We start from the raw sequence: 17,963 nt of genomic DNA, 5'->3' as shown, positions 1-17,963 counted from the left end.
AAAGATACAATTTAATAACATGATTGAAGCTCGCTTTTCCCCTATACCTTATCCTCCCAGAAACAGCTTCCATCAAGTCATACCAGATTGAAAGCTGTCAGCCAACCACAGACAACACAATGCAAATCTGAAGCAAGAAGTACTTTTTTTGTGAATATTTCAGTTTTAATGACTTCCATACCTCTAACAGAAGCCAAGTCTCTGATCCAGGTTGGAGGAACAACCAAAACACACAACCAAAACACTAAAGCCCCCCAAAAACCCAGAACTCCAAGAACAACCCCTCCAAAAACCCACTCCTGTATCAAAGACAACTTATTCTAACCCTATAACTAATCTAAAATTAAGACTTAAAGCATGTTAATCATTTTCTTTTACTCACCATTTAAGAAAATTAAAGACAAACCAGGCTCCTCTAAAAATCTATCAAAATACAACCATCGCTGCAGCTTTATATCTTGTGGGTTTTTAAGTTTTTTTTTTAAAAAAAAAAAACATACTTGAAGATGTTTACATGGACAATGTAAAGTTACCGAAACGTCACACTCACCAACAACTTATTAGAAGATACCTATTTCTAAAAGTGAAACTTCAAAGAACACGCACTCATATACGTGCTTCTCATTTTTAACAAAACCAAGCTTAGTATTTTTCCTCACTCTTTCTATTCATCAGCAAAAATCCAAGTGTGGAAATAACATGATTTTCCCCACTATAAACAAAACCAAATGTCCACTAGAAAAACTTCAAAATATAACCTCTATCAGAAACATTTAGAAAGAAACCCATTTGCAAAATTCTTCTCCTTTAATAAAGCACTACTCCACAATCAAAATATTTTTTTAAACTAAATACAACCATTTATAACAGCAGGTTGTAGACTTCTAAAAGTTAACACTGAACAGTTAGAGAACATGTCATACCACTTCTGTGGTTTTAACCAGTGCAATCTAACAAGTTTAGATCCTACTACCATACTTTAAATTGCATGCTATGGATAACTATCACAGCAGCAATTTACAGAGTACATTCTCCAACAAAGCCACAAACAAAAAGCTTTATTAACCCTTATTTTACTCACTGTTGTTAGCATTTGCCTCATTATCTGCTTACAAATCCAGCAAATCCACCTTCAAAAAAGGGACAGAGAGTGCACACGCCCGACAGAGAGCGCGCACACACACACAGCATTGTAATCAGAAAAAAAAAAAAAAACCAAGAGGATTGAGTACCTTTACTAGAGAAGAAAAAAGAAAAAAGTGTTAGAGAATTCAGACAAGACTGTTCTTAGCTAAGCAAGCAAACATACACAACACAAAATATTGCGGCTACACACTGAATATCCATCATACTTGCTCTAGTCCACCATCATCTAGAAGTCAGTATTATTACTCCCAAACACTGAATTCTTCTAGCACATAGCTTTCAAAACATTTGAGGATTAGATAAAGATATGTCCATTCATATATTAAAAAAAAAAAAAAACACAAAAAAAACACAGCTCTAGGAAAGTCAGGATAATTTATGGAGACAGGTGCTAAATTTAGTTACTAACATGGCAAAACTTTATCATTTCATGAGACAAGGCAGAGCTTCTACTGCATATTAAATATTAGCCAACTACCTCACCCTCCAGTAAGGTAGAGGATGCTACTACATCAGCATTCGTTTCCTCTTTTAAAATACAAAACTTATTAAAGAGAAAAGAAGTCCTCAATCTGCCAAAGCTACCAAAATATAAAGTACACCTAAACAAGAATGCATAAACTTTTTTTTTCTTCCCAACACCACAGTCTGATTACATGCATGAGTTTCTTCTCCGCCTGCCATGCAAAACCTTCACCTCCATTATACCAAACAAACCTTCCCACACCAGTTCAATTTCCCTGGATGCCAGGCCACCCTCCCTGCACCACCTCCCCTCAAACACTGCTCTCCCCACGTATCATGTCTCACAATCTCTTTTCCTCCTTCCCACCCTAAGAAACTTGGGGGTACTCCCCTCACAGGGAGCACATCACATCAAGCCACCTTTCCCCTCCTGCACCCCTTCTCCCTTCACACCAAACTATTTGCAACTCACGGCTTCGACACGCACCTTCCTCTCCCCCCCCCCCCCCCAAGCACTCCCACACATCTTGCACCCTCCTCCTTCCCCCCCCCCCCAGACCCACCCTTTACAAATTTCCCCCAGGCCCACGTCCTTCCTCCACCCCCTACAGGGCCAATCCTAGGAGAAGGGGCGTCCCACACACCTGGGTAGGGTCTCCTCACCTCTCTCTCTTCCCATACTTCAAGCAGTGAAGGAAGAGGAGCGAAAATAAACAACTCCCCTGTCTCCTCCTCCCCTCCATCATCCGCCTCGGACACACTCCTTGTGCGGGGCGGAGCAAGGCCCGAGCCACAGGCCAGCGAGGGATGGCAGAGGCCGGGCCCGCCTCAAGCCGCAATAGGCCCCTCCACCTCGGCGAGCACAGGCCTAGTGCGCGCGTTTAGCGACGATAGAGAAAGGGCTCAGGGCCTGCCCGTAACGAACACCGCCTCCCCTCCCATGACACTGCAAAGCCGCCGCCTTCCTCCTCCCACCATGGCCACTTTCCGCCACCAGCTCCCCAGGCCCCGCTCTCATCAGCAGCGCCGCCATATTGACCCATCTCACACAGCGATATGCCAGGCCCTAACACCGGACCAAGCCCAAGGACCCCTCCCCCCCCTACGGCCTTAAGCCTCTCACCTTCATGTCGGGACATCCTAGTTTAGAGGCTGCAGCCGAGGCCCGTCCCCAGGCTCCCGTTGGGCTGTTCGGGCGCCGCTCCAGCCTGGGTCCCTCCCGCCGTACGCACTAAGTCCCAGGCGCGAAGAGAGCAAGCAATAGAGAGGGGAAGGGGGGGGGGGGGAAGGGGAGGGAGTAAAGAGGAATCTACTCCAACAGCCCCGGCCTGCCTCACTCTTTCTCCCTCCCTCCAGAGGGCGGATCCGGCAGTAGCGACTTCCCGGGCGCTGTGATACGGTGGCTCTTAAGCCCCGCCGGCTCCTAGGGCTGCCTTCCTCTTCCGCTGCTTTCCTCTACACCCCGCTTCCTTCTTCTTCTTCTTCTTCCTCCTGAGCCCCCACGTCTGTTCCTTCTTCTGCTGCTATAGAAAGAACACTGACTTCTTCTCGTGCTCCTTGGCTCTAACCCTCACCCCAGCTCAAGACCTCCCGATTCCTTTATTGCTCCACCCGCTTTTTTTCCCCATTCCTTCTCCGCCCAGTAGCCGCTTCACGCAGGAAGGAAGAGGAAGTACACAGCCAAGGGAAAGGGGGACCGTCACCACCCTACAGGGAGAGCGCCGTGGAGCCGAGCGGAGCCCCCATGAACTGGATGGTGGCCCTCCCCTGCCCCTCCAAACTGGGAGAGACTGCTGTCTCTAGGCATTCCCCTAAGACACAGCATCATCCACTATTCCAGCCTGTGACAGTTGCCCGCGTGTTGCAGAAGGGGGAGGGGACGAGTCCCCGATTGTTGTAGTAGACCATGCTGCTGTAGCGGTGGGACCGCGCCTTTGCGGGTGCACGGAGACCTCTCTCCTCGTCCCCCAGTGAGGAGGCCAGGGAGCGAGGAGTGGCAGCAGCCTTGAGGGGGGAGAGTTCAGCGTGGCGGTTCACAATACTTCCTATTGCCACTCCTCAGTGTGGCATGCAAAACTCTTTCTAATTCGGGGAGGTGAAGCAAGCAGCATCAAGTCTGACATGCGCGTGATGCTTCCTGTCCCATCCCGGATGCCTGATTGTATTATACAGAACCTTATACAGAATGCTGAAGAAGCAAAAAGTCTGTGACTTGCAGAATTCTGTTTGCTTTCCCTGCAACTTTTTGTCTTTTGCAAAAAAGGCATTGGTCTGGAGAAGAAATTGTAAAGGTAAAACATCCATCAAACAATCACCTCAGTCAAGCTCCTGCATGAACTTTGCAGTCTGTGTGCCTACTAGGCTGGGCAGCAAAATGAGCCCTGGTGATACAGGAGGGCGGAGAATCATTAGTTGGCTATTTATTTTTAAAAGTACCTTTCCCCATATTTTCTTCTGACTCAGTCTCCCCCACCTTCTCCATCCAAGCTGCCCCCACCTGTCTTCATTTTCCTCTACCCCTGTGTTTTCATCTCCTACTATGCTCCTGTCCCTCTGTTTTCTTTATCTCCACCAATCCAACTCCCTCATGTTCTCCACCATCTTCCTTTTTTTTTCTTTTGCCTATTAAGGGCTCAGTCCTCCTCTCCCGTTGTCCTCTTCTCCCCAATTACATCTTTCACTGAATAGCTTTACAATCCTTTCTCAGTTTCCTTTCTGCACCTCACATCATGCTACAACCCCAGATGTCTTACTCCCGCAGTTCTTGTACCCTTGCTCTCCTTCTCATCAGTCTGGAAGGCCACAAGAACCCACAGGCCAGAGGGACCCAAACACCAAGCTGCACTAATGATTGGCAGGATGAGGTGCCCCATTTCATTCTTTGCACCACATCCCATGCTAATCATATTATGCCTCTGCTTCTCCCCCCCATGTGTACAAACTTCTTTCCTCTATGCTTTGTCTAGTCCTGCTTGCCTTCCATCACTTCTCTTCCATCTCTTGCAGTTTCTTAACCCCAATGCCTAGTGAGGGAATAACCTAAGCCCAGTCTCTTTGAAAACAGCAGTGGGTGGTGACTATTTTCATTAGCAGCAGCTATATCTACACATGGAGGAGTTGTAAGGGAAATTGGGGGCCATTTTGAGTGAGGCAGCCAGTAGCTTTGCTACCGTTGAAAGCATCATTGTGGAGGGCAAAAAGTTTGCAAGAAACATGCATAGATAAGAAACTAAAGAGAAATCCACAACCATGAGAAAATTCACTATAAAACTATGAAAGGGGTAGATCCAGGGTAGTGCTGGAGGCCAAAGCTTTGCCTGTCTCCACCAGTGTTACGTAGCAACAGTGCACAGAGCGGGACAATGGGTCATGCAGCATGTCCTACAGCTTATTATCAGCACTACCATTTTTAAATGCAAATCGTAGCTGTCTCATCCAGAGGTAAAATACAGATCATCAAAAGTTCTTGGTTGATGCTCCTCCTCAGTCCTTAGAAAGGCTCTGGAGCAAGCTGTCCCAGAACTTATTGCCTCAGCTGATCAGCAATATCTTGTCTTCGTGTGAGGCTGTGGTTCCTGGTATATGTAACTATGCCCCCACTATGAGCACTACACTACTGTTTTGACCTATGCTTTGTTTTATCCTATTCCTGGAAGACTGGCCTCCCATAAGAGCTCCTCTCTGCATATCTGGTTAGACAAAAATATAGTCCTGCAGCCCAGGCATTTCACTGGGACTCAGAAGATTTGGATTCAGTTCTTGTTTCTGACCTTGCAAGACCTCGGGCTAATCATCTCATCTCTCTGTGCTTCAGTTGTTAAATGGGTTTAATAACCTTTCTTGCCTCTGTTATCCATGTGAATCTCCCTTGGAATGCACATGGCGAGCACAGCTCCTTAGCAGCTGCCTATGGCAGCCAAGCAGAATTTGCAGCCTCTTTTCCAGAGTGCAGCTAACAGAGGCAGCAGTTTGCGTAGCAGCGTCTGGGCTCTGCTTAGAACTTCTGAGAACCTTGTTGGAGGTTCTGGGGGCTTTCTGGGGACCCTCTGAGGGACTAGAGGGTGCTTGCTGCTGACAGGTAAGGAGAGTTAGGAGAGCTAGATAAGGACAGCTACAGGAGGCCTTAACTTTTGGGAAGCTCTAGCTAGGTGTAGCTGCTGCTAACAAGCTCTGTGGGTTGCCCCGATCAGAGGGAGTTGGGGCCTTTGTTCAAGCTGACCCTTGATTAGGGTGGGTCAAGCACCCTGTTAGTCAGTGCTAGGCAGAGGCCTACATAAGAGCCAGGCCTAGAGCTAACAGACACAGCAGTTAGCACAGCAGGGTGCAAGGAAGGGGTCCTTGTCTACAGTCATAGTAGTGTACACTTCCTCAAATATGGTTATGACATGCCGCAGAGTGCATTTTCCAGTACTCCCACAGCAGATACCCACAACAACATTGCTCATGTTATGGGAGAGTGTCAAAAGCCTTACTAAAGTCAAGATAAACAACATCCACTGCCCTCCCTTTGTCCATCAAGCCAGTCCTCTCATCATAGAAGGCTATCAGATTGGTTAAACACAATTTCCCTTTTGTAAATCTATGCTGACTACTCCCAATCACCTTCCTGTCAGTTGTGTCTGGAAATGGCTTCCAGGATGAGCTGTTCCATCATCTTTCCAGGGATCGAGGTGAGGCTGACTGGCTTGTAGTTCCCCGGGTCCTCCTTCTTGCCCTTTTTGAAGACTGGAGTGACATTGGCTTTCTTCCAGTCCTCAGGCACCTCTCCTGATCGTCATGTCCTTTCAAAGATGACTGAGGGTGGCCTAGCAATGACATCAGCCAGCTCCCTCAGCACTTGTGGGTGCAAGGTTCCACTCCCCAAAAGGTCCCCCAGTACTCTGCGCCAAGTGTCTGTGAAGTCTGGCCATTACTCACATAGCTCCCCCTTAACCACCTGTGCAATCCAGCCATTCATGGCACTGTTACTTTTCTCAGCTTCTCACACTGTTATCTGTCATGTCCAGCAGTTTCTCAAGTCCTAGTCAGTCAGCTAAACCTCAAGCCAGGGCCTAGTCAGCATCCTAGTCATTTGCCTGCAGCCCTAACACTCCCCCACTTAAAGGTAATAGTGGAAGGAGCTGCACCATTCCCTCTATCCCATAGATCCTGAATGTGACTGGCAGAGGACGTGGTAGCAGCCCCAGAGTGTGCTCTCTACCCACTGACCAAATGCCCGTCAGGGCCAGGCATGCATATTCCGCTTTGTCAGCAGTGTCCAGCTGCTTCCCAGCCAGCAGCTACTCAAGCTTAGCACAGCTGAGATAAGGAAATAGCTCTAGCAGATTTAAGGGGCCCTTGGGATACAACGAGGTGGGTCCCGCCTGGGTGCCTGACCTGTGCGTCCAGCAGCCTCCCATCGGCGGCCCCTTGGTGCGGTTCTCGGGGCTCCCCGCGCAGCTTGGAGTCTAAGTCCTTCATTAAATCTATCCTGTTTAACCCCTCATGAACCTTGAGTGTCTCTCTAAGCTGGTATATGACCCTCTCTTGCCTGCCCTGCAGTTACAAATACCATAAATACTGTCAGTCTGTATTACATGTTTTTACAGTGCTTTGGGTAATTGATGTTCTATTTTTCCAGATGAGGTCGACTCTACCTTCCCAACATACCCATTCATTTACAGTGAACTGTTGTCCAGGGTTATGCATTAAAGTTAAGGGGGCTGTTGTGGCCACCCCTCTCATAAGTTCCCCTGCAAGTACCCAACTCCTTTTTCCTTATTCAAAGGATTGCCAATCAGAAACCAGGAGCCAAGATGAGCATGCCCCTCCAAAATATCCTTAGTCTTCCTTGCTCCAGACTTCCCTCTATAGTCTCTATAGTTCTTCTGGGTCACCTGTCCCTGCTTCTACCTCTTGTACTCTTCCTTCTTATGTTTTAGTTTAGTCAGGATTGCTTGTGCTCTGCTGTGTTGTCCCTCCAGCAGATATCAGGGTGGTTCAAGTCCCCCATGAGGACCAGGGCGTGTGATCTTGAGGCTACTTCCAGCTGTCTGCAGAAGGCCTCATCTATTTCTTCCTGATCAGGTGGTCTATAGCAGACACCCACAACAACATTGCCCATGTTGATCTGCCCCCTCATCCTGACCCATAAGCTCTCAGCTGGCTCATCATCTGTCCCTAAGCAGAGCGCCATACATTCCAGTTGCTCTCTCACATAAAGGGCAACTCCCCCTTCTTGCCTTCTTGGCCTGTCTTTCCTAAAGAGCCTGCATTCATCCATTGCAGCATTCCAGTTGTGTGAGCTATCCCACCATGCCTCTGTGATCCCAATGATATCATAGCCCTGCAACTGCACACAGACTTCTAATTCCTCCTGTTTGTTCCCCATGCTGTGTACATTATTGTACAGACACTTCAGAGAGGCGCCCCAGCGTGCTGATTTCCCAGAAAGGTTAAGTGAGCTTTCCCCATAATGCTGTCCTGTAGGCACTTCTTTATTTATGTGCATACACCTGGGGTCACCCCACTTCAGCCCTCTTTTGCTGATTAAGAGGTCCCTTCTGTTCACATCACCCCAGACCCTTTGCTTGCCAACCCCATCCACCACTTCCTCACTTGATTGTTGATCACTCTCTCACTCCCCTGTCATTTCTAGTTTAAAGCTCTCCTTACCATTTCTTCACACCATTTACTGAGCTCACCTCCGAGGGCTGGTACAGGAATCTCTTCATGGAGTTGGATTTTTTTCAATGAGATGTATGGTAGGAATTTGGGTAGGGGCTTCCTGAAGGTTTAGGAGCCTCAGGCAAGGGGACACACATTGATCCAACCTCTCCACATGCCTTCCCCTTTCATAAGGGATAAAAACCCCAAAAGAAAGCCCATCTACATCCAACAGAATATCTACCCCCCCCCCCCACCTTGCCACCAAGTTACCCATCTCTGTTTCCACCAGGGCCATTTCTTGACTTCTTCCTTGCTGATGGATGTTGGGCCTGGTACTTTCTTTTCCTCAATGATCAGCCCAGTAAACCTTTCCATCATGCCACCAGACAGAATTGTGCCCCATGTATGCCACTGGCACAGCAGCTAAGTGCTCTCTGGTATGTTGTGGAGTAAAGATAATTGGTTTCTCTGGAGAGGGGCAACTTAAATTTGGAGTCTGCTGTATTACTTAAATAACCTTTTGCCAAGTCTTTGCCTCTTCCAGTCCCAACTTCCACTCCTTTTCCTGAAGGAGGTTTTGCAAGTTCACTGCAATTGGGAATAAATTCCTTACAGAGCCCTACTAGACCCAGGAGCTTTCATAATGTTTTCTGATCAGAGGGTGGAGTTAGTTTTTTAAATAACTCCCTTCGGTTGTTTGTAATCTGCTTCCCCTTAGGATTTAACAGGGCTCCCAAGTATTTAGCCTCCTGTTGAAAAAGCTGCACTTTTGCTCAACTGACTTTTAAATTAGCTTTCCGCAGAGTCCAGAGGGTTTGTTCAGTATGCTCCTAGCATTCCTTTTTAGTCTCAGCCATGATCAAGATATCATCCGCGTATTGAATATACACACACACACACACACAAAATCAGGTTCCATAGATTTTAAAAGTCCTTTCAATTTTTTATGTAATGGGGTCAGGGAGTTATGGAACTTCTGCAGTTCTGCTCCCCTTCCCATGTAAAAGTTGTTTTCTTTTGGGTATTACCCTTTTGCAAAGGAATTGACCAGAATCCATGTGAAATATCCAGGACACTGAACCACTGGTGATGATAAATAATCTTTGCATTAATTTCAGGTAAAGATGCCACCAATGGGGCCAGGGGAGGGCAAATTGGTTTAAGGCTCTCTAATCTATAGTAAGCCTCCATGACACATTAGGCTTCTTTATTGGTCATACCCCAGGGCATTAGTTCTGGGAGTCCCCTTTTTTATGTATTCCCTTTGTACTAAGATGTCAATAGTATTGTCAATGTCTTCTCTGGACACTCATGGAATCCAGTATTGTTTCTGGGGTGGGAGTCAGGGACCATCCATCTTTACCAGGGCAGCAGTGTGGAATTCAGGGAATCCTAAACCCAACACTCCAAATGCTCGTATCCCTTAAGCACGACTCCTGGCTTTATGCCTTTAATTGCTCCCACTGCCCATCCTGTTCCTTGAACTATCAGTTTGTTACTCCCCCCTCCTCCCCCCAGGAATCTACAATTGCAAATTGCATAAGTCTGTACAACAGCCCTCCAGGGTTGGGTGAGGTCCTACTACAAGTCCTTCCTCCTTTCTTCCAATCTGCAGCTGCAGCCTTTCTTCATCTCCCTGTCCTCCTGCCCCCCCCCCCAAAGGAAATTACTGGTCCACCCCCTCGAAGAGGGATCTGTAGTCAAATTTAAGGTAGACCCAGTATCTATCAGAAAGGTTTTCCATGACATCCTGGGGAATTGGCCCTGGACCTCCAGCCTCCCAGTTTGGATGTTGAGATATATATATATATATATATATATGGTCATATTCTTAAAGTACCAATCCTGCTCTGGTGGACATGCCTAATGGGAATCAAGGCTGATTATGAGGGATATTGGTCTCTCCTTTGCCTGCTCTATTAAGATAATGTCCTATTTGTTCATGAGTTAATGGCCCATCACGTAGTTCTTAAGTGCTCCTGGGAAGGGCTTGCTGCATATAGGCAGCAGCCTCATGATTCCACTCAAGCCATGCCTTGATCCTTCTCCATTATCTTGCTAGGATGTTTCCCCGCTCCGTTCTCTAACTTGGGCCATGCGGTCCATGAATTCCATATAATATTCTGGCAGTGTGTAATGCTGCATTTTGGTAGCTTCCCCGGGTGTCCACACTTGGGCTCAAACTTCCAAGTAAAGTTTGCCAGAATTGGGATTGGTCCTCTCTGTCATATTCCCTGGCTGCTTTCTCCACCTTAACCAGCCAGGACAAAAAGTCATTCCAGTTCCATTGGGGGGAGGGGGGGGGGGGGAAGCTAGCTCCTGGTAGATAGCTCCTCTCTCCATAGGGGGAGAGGGAGGTTATCCAAATCTGCTCAGTCACATTAGCTTGTGGAACTGCAGGGAGGGTTAGTCCCAGTCTCCTCACACAAAGTTTGTTTGGTCCCACTGGTGTGGAGACCTGAGCAAGGGTGACTGAGGAATCCCCACAGTCACTAGACCCACTTGGGAGAGGCTCAGCTGGAGCATCCCAGCTGCCTGTGGCTCTGCAGGGAGGCAGGGTGGAAGGAGCTGTATTATTTCCTTCCCCAGGCACCAGTGGAAAGTATCCCGTTTCCCATGACTCCAGCTGTGCTCAAAGATATGCGATCACCTTTGGAAGTTGCAGGTTCTCTAAAGTGAGAATCCTCCCAGCTTCCACCTCTCATTTATGATCTCTGACTTGTAGTTCAGCCTTGCAAACCATCCACATAGTCATCCATCACTGAATCATGAGCAAGAAAAGACTGCACACCCCTCCTCTCCAGTCATAGTAGCGTACACTTCCTCAGCTATGGTTATGACATGCCGCAGAGTGTGTTTCCCAGTAGCTGTTGAAGTTGCTGCGTCTGTCATGTCGGAGGCTTCCGCCCAGACAGACCTTCTGATTGTGGATGCAGCTCTGCAGGTCTCAGGCTGCAGGGAGTGCCTGGGGCCTCTCGGTGAGGCTGGGATGGCAGGCAACTTTTCTGCAGAAGGTGCGCTGTTGTTGATGAGTTGTGTCGCCAGGTAAAGGAGTTACGGGAGGAAGTCAGCAGGCTGCGTAGCATCCAACAAGATGAGCGAGAGATAGATAGGATGTTCTCAGAGACCCTACAGCTTCAAGAGAGTCAACCCCCCACAGCAGTGGAGATGCAGGCGGACTCTGTGCCATGTGAAACAGTAAGTCATAACTCTGTAGAAGATGAAGGCTGGAAACTGGTCACTTCTCATATGAGGATAAAGGCTCTTGCTCCTCCTGAAGACTTGCAGTTGATGCACAGGTTCAGTGCCCTCCAAGCTGAGGAGGAGCTGGGCATGGCTTCAAGTGAAGCAACTGGGCCGACGGACCTTGTGCCACGCAGGAACACCTGGAAGAAGCGGCAAGTGATTGTAGTGGGTGACTCCCTGCTGCAGGGGACAGACGCACCCATCTGCCTGCTGGGGGCTCGGATCCGAGATGTCATGGAAAGGCTGCCGAGGCTTGTCCACCTGTCCAACTGTTGCCCCCTGCTGCTCTTCCACATGGGCACCAACGATACTGCCAAGGGCAATTTGGAAAGTATCAAATGGGATTACAGAGCTCTGGGGATGGTGGTCAGGGGTGTGGGGGCCCAGGTCGTTTTTTTTCCTCGATCCTGCCAGTGAGGGGGAAGGATGGGAGGAGGAATAGACAGATACTCCAAGTAAACAACTGGCTGCGCCGCTGGTGCCGGCACCAGGGTTTTGGTTTCTATGACCATGGGACCCTGTTTGAAGATCGACAACTGATTGGGAGAGATGGGATCCACTTCACTAAACAGGGCACATGCATCTTTGCCAACAGGCTGGCCAGCCTGGTGAGGAGGGCTTTAAACTAGGAAAACCAGGGGAAGGGGAGAATTATAGGGACCATGAAGTCAGCAAAACAGGGCTCAAGTGGGGATACCTCCAGCAATTGCATGCAGCTAAGGAAGTACCTACAAGACAAGACTATGGGGAATCCTCTTGCACCCCTTCTGGGAAATCAGCATGCTCGAATACCTCTCTGAAGTGCCTGGACACAAAAGCATGCAGCATAGGGAATAAACAGGAGGCATTAGGGATCTGTGTGCGGTTGCAGGGCTACGATCTCATTGCGATTACAGAGACATGGTGGGATAGCTCGCATGACTGGAATGCTGCCATGGATGGCTACAGGCTCTTTAGGAAGGACAGGCCAGGAAGGCGAGGAGGGGGAGTCACCCTTTATGTGAGAGAGCAACTGCAATGTATGGAGCTCTGCCTAGGGATGGACGATGGGCTGGCCGAGAGCTTATGAGTAAAGATTTACTAACTAAAGATTAACTAACCCCAGACTAACATGGGTGACATTGTTGTGGGTGTTTGCTACAGGCCACCTGATCAGGAAGAGGAAGTAGATGAGGCCCTCTACAGAGAGCTGGAAGTAGCCTCGTGATCACAGGCCCTGGTCCTTGTAGGGGAATTTAACCACCCTGATATCTGCTGGAGGATCAACACAGCAAGGCCCAAGCAATCCAGGAGGTTCCTGGAGAGCACTGATGATAACTTCCTGACACAGGTGGTGGAGGAGCCAACGAGGAGAGGTGCGCTGCTGGACCTTGTACTAACAAACAAGGAAGGGCTGGTTGGAGATGTGAAGGTTGGGAGTAGCCTTGGCTGCAGTGACCATGAGATGGTGGAGTTCAGGATCCTGAGAGGAGGAAGCAGGGTAAAAATAGGATCACAACCCTGGACTTGAGGAGAGCAAACTTTGGCCTCTTCAGGGACCTACTTGGAAGCATCCCATGGGATAGGGCCCTAGGAGGAAGAGGGGTCCAAGAGAACTGGTTAATATTCAAGGATCGCCTCCTCCAAGCTCAAGAATGGTGCATCCCAATGAGCAAAGGGGGCAGGAGACCTGCATGGACGAACAAGGAGCTCCTGGCAAAACTCAAACAGAAGAAGAAAGTGTACAGAAGGTGGAAGCAGGGACAGGCCACTTGGGAGGAATATAGGGATGTCGTCCAAGTATGCAGGGATGGGGCCAGGAAGGCCAAAGCCCATCTGGAGTTGAGTCTGGCAAGGGATGTCAAGGACAGCAAGAAGGGCTTCTTCAAATACATCAGTAACAAAAGGAAGACTAGGGAGAATGTGGGCCTGCTGCTGAATGGGGCAGGGGCCCTGGTGACAAAGGACATAGAAAAGGCTGAAGCACTGAATGCCTCTTTACTGGTAAGACCAGCCCTCAGGAATCCCAGGCCCTGGAGATCAGGGAGAAAGTCTGGAGAAAGTAAGCCTTTCCCTTGGTCGAGGAGGATTGGGTTAGGGATCGCTTCAGCAAACTGGACACACACAAGTCCATGGGCCCTGATGGGATGCACCCACAAGTGCTGAGGGAGCTGGCTGATGTCATTGCTAGGCCACCCTCAGTCATCTTTGAAAGGACATGACGATCAGGAGAGGTGCCTGAGGACTGGAAGAAAGCCAATGTCACTCCAGTCTTCAAAAAGGGCAAGAAGGAGGACCCGGGGAACTACAAGCCAGTCAGCCTCACCTCAACCCCTGGAAAGGTGATGGAACAGCTCATCCTGGATGCCATCTCTAAGCATGTGGAGGACAAGAAGTTGATCAGGAGTAGTCAGCATGGATTCACCAAGGGGAAATCATGCTTAACCAACCTGATAGCCTTCTATGATGGGATGACTGGCTGGGTAGATGAGGGGAGAGCAGTGGATGTTGTCTACCTTGACTTCAGGAAGGCTTTTGACACTATCTCCCAAGAGGATGGGGCCAGACTCTTCTCAGTGGTGCCCAGCGATAGGACGAGAGGCAACAGGCACAAACTGGAACAGAGGCAGTTCTGTCTGAACATGAGGAAAAACTCCTTTACTGTGAGGGTGACAGAGCACTGGACCAGGTTGCCCAGAGAGGTTGTGGAGTCTCCATCCTTGGAGATGTTCAAAAGCTGTCTGGACAGGGTCCTGGGCAGCCTCCTCTAGGTGACCCTGCTTGAGCAGGGGGGTTGGACTAGATGATCTCCAGAGGTCCCTTCCAACCTCAACCATTCTGTGATTCTACTTTTGTAGTTTTGAGTACCAAATCAAATCTGTATTCTTAGTAATTGTTTCATGATTGTAAGGGTGAGGCGGGGGCACCGCCTGGACTCCCAGCAGGGACGGATACACAAACACAAGGCATACGATGGTCGATATGGAGCATTTATTACCTCTGCGTCTGAACGGGGGCTCTCCGGCGTTTTCCCGATCGAGGCAATAATGGAGCAGGGGATCCCTGGCACCGCTGAGCATCGGTCCAGGGTGAGGAACACCAGGGGCGGGGGCAGTAGATGATGTTTTAATGTACCATACACATGCGCAGTAAGCATGTTGAGCTCATTGTTATTCCCGATTCAAAGCCCAGGTGCAGCACCACCCTGGCACAGGCTCAACTACGTGACTATGGGTCAACATGCCCTGTTGATGCTCCTTTTCCCACGGAACGGTCTGGCTAGCTTCCATCGCCTATCTCCTCGACATTCTTCCGCACTTTCCCATGCACTCCACCCCAACGATGGAAAGCTAGCTACAGGCCGTCCCAATCCTCAGAAGGGCATGGGGTATGAGGGCAAGGGAGTTTACAAAGTAATGAAATCAAAACATAACATAATACAAAGCAAGAGATAGACAAGAGTCCTCCTTGTATGAGGTGGCTGATATTCTCAATAGATGCCGATTCATCGGTGATGTTGAAACAGCACATCCTGGCGAAGTCATGGTGTCTGTGGTTATCTCGCAGTAGGAGGCAGTCGATCCCTAGGTGGTTTTGCAGTGTTCCTTGCTGCACTGCTCCCAACTCCCTATTTAAAGAGGCAATGGCTCTAGATGTCCAATTTAAGCTTTGAGCCAAAGCACAGGCAACATGCTCTAACTGTTTACAATTATGTGCCACCACCCCCGGGATCCCAGCTAGGCTTAACAATAGGCCTAGAGCTTCTGCATAAACTTATATGAGGGTTACAAGTGGCATCTTAGGATATGCCGCGGGGTCCTCCACCACTTTGTCATACAGGGAGGAATGCTTAAAGTAACACGACCTACAGTCCATGGGCCACCTGCAGCTTTGGCTGGCACATATGTATATGCTGTAGGGCCACACAGAAGGAACCATCCTAATGGCAGTATAAGGTAAGCAGATGCATAGGTAATATCCTTAGTGTCATTACAAATTAACTGCATATCAGTTACATTCTGCAGAACAGAGGGAGCATCTACAAAGTGAAAGCAAGTATCTGCTTTAGATATGTTAGCTCTATGAAAAGAGTAAGCCCAAGGTGTCAGCTTTTGGGAAACAATACTCAAATCGTATAAATTCATGGGAGTAACAGAAATCTCTCTCCCTCTTTTTTTTTTTTTTTTTTAAGTATAACTGTAATACCGCGAGTGGAGCTGGTACACCTATGTAACATGCAGTTAAGACATCATCCACTGATCATCCTCCTGCAATACAGAAAGCAGAGAGGTTAGCTGATCTTTGTGCGGGCCAAATCCATGTATTTACATGGGAAGCTGGATGGGCTTGTAGATCAATGGCATCTGTCGTAGTCAGCAAGAGGCAACATTCCAACAGCAGCTTACAGATGCCGGCATGACAACCTGTTGATGGGAAGATAGAAAGGCATGCTATTGCCATCAGGAAGAACAAGAGCAGTGGCTCCTGGACCATCTGCTAAAACAGTGCCAGGTTGTTTTTCCTTTTGAGGAGTTAGTATCCACACACTGGCTAAAGAATGCACTGAGGGTGTTTGCTGAACTTGGGGCACTCCAGCAGTGTGGATCAGGATTCCTCGCAGTATTGGTGCTCCCTGTGGAATATTTACTGGCACAGATGCAGATACCTGGAACGACAAATCTTGAGAGGAAGTTAATAGAAGTGGGACTATTTGAACGGATATCAAAGGTGTGAATAGCCATACATGCTGCGATGGACAATCGAGCTGCAAGTGTAGGTTTACATTTTTCTGCTCGGCAATTAGCAATGGTTCAGGTGCGTAGAATTCTACCTCTCCTGAGGCAAGCACGCAGGGGGCAACCCCTCCTTCCATAACTGATATTCGGGCAGAGGGTGCCAATGTGGGTTTAATTTGCACTCGTTCATAGGGAGTGAGTACCCCCACAGGTCTATTGTTAAGCATGAATAGTGCCTGGGGCAATACACTTGCCCATCCCTTCAATGTCTGTGTTGGAGTGAGCTTTCTAATTTGCTCTTTCAACAGACCATTCATTCTTTCTATTAGTCCACTAGCTTGGGGATGGTGCGGGATGTGTAAAATCCAGGTAATCCCCAAATCTTTTGCCCATTCTTGTACTACATGTCCCGCAAAGTGGGTACCTTGATCACTCTGTATTTCTTTAGGTATGCCATAGGTATACATCAGCTGTTCCAAACCTCGTACAGTGGTGGATTGATTCACACGAGAGGTGGGATATGTATACATAAGACTCGTGTAGGTATCTACAGCATTTAGAATATACTTTCGTCCCTGTGAAGGGGGCAATGGGCCTATATAATCTATTTGCCAGGTAGTAAATGGCTGTTCACCTCGCTTAATACGGCCATATGTACTAGCTAGAGGCATTCTGGCTACCTTCATACAGGTGGAACAATTAGCACGTGCAGTCTTATACCAGTGTAGCGCTAGCATGGGGTGGTCTCGTGACAAGCCCCAAGCTTGAGTGGTAACAGGGCCTCGGTGCCCTGCCCGTTCGTGCGCTTGTCGGGCTTGTGTTAATTCCGAGGGGGTTGCCATCTGGTCAGCTGCTGAATTATACTGTGTCTCGAGAGTCTCTTGCTTTTCATGGGCATCAACATGTACTGAAATGACTTTTGTCTGCACAATACTCCAAATTTTCTCCCACAGGGAGCTTCCCCAAACCTCTCTATCATGTATTTTCCATTGTGCAGCAGCCCATGTTGGCAGCAAGGCCTGCAAGCCTTTATACACCACCCAACTATCTGTGTAGAGATAGCGTGCATCTCCTTCATCTAAAGCTATAGCTGCAGCTTTTAGCTCAGCCCACTGATTGGAGTATCCTGTGCCGGAGGCAAAAGAGATAGTGTCTGTGGTAGGATTGTACGCTACAGAACGCCATACACGTTCTCCTGCCCAGGAATACACTGCACTACCATCGGAGAACCAAGCCCACTCCCGCTGTTCCGGAGATAACATCTCAAAGGGAGGAGCTTCTTGTACTGGTGACACTTCTGCCAGAGGGGGGCAGGAGGAGGTAGGCCCTCCGGTTCAGATAGTAGGGGCATGTGCTCAAACTGTACTTCCCCTAACAAGGTTGCATGCGAGGTACTCATGTTCTTTCGCCCCTCCTTAAACCGGGCTCGTAGGTAGTGTTTCCATTTCCACTGCGTTGCAGCTTGGGCCACCCCGACATGGGCCCTGACTGTATCATCCGTCACTCACGCCTGAATGGGGGTGGGGGTGTGTACAGTCACCGGGTCACGTCCTGTAACTCGTTCGGTATCCTGCAAAGCCCACACCACAGCCAAAAGCTGTTTCTCCAGAGGTGTGTAGTTTGCTGTGGCCCCTTGCAGGGAACGGGACCAGAAACCTATAGGTTCCCGCCTTGCGTGGGCACATTGCTGCCACAACCCCCAAGACACTGTACCCCCCACAACTGTAACTTCTAATTCAAAGG

This window comes from Dromaius novaehollandiae, chromosome W, assembly GCF_036370855.1.
Source record: "Dromaius novaehollandiae isolate bDroNov1 chromosome W, bDroNov1.hap1, whole genome shotgun sequence".
NCBI classification, from domain to species: Eukaryota; Metazoa; Chordata; class Aves; order Casuariiformes; family Dromaiidae; genus Dromaius; species Dromaius novaehollandiae.
The sequence above is the reverse complement of the archived record's forward strand: the minus strand, read 5'-3'. Positions refer to the sequence as shown.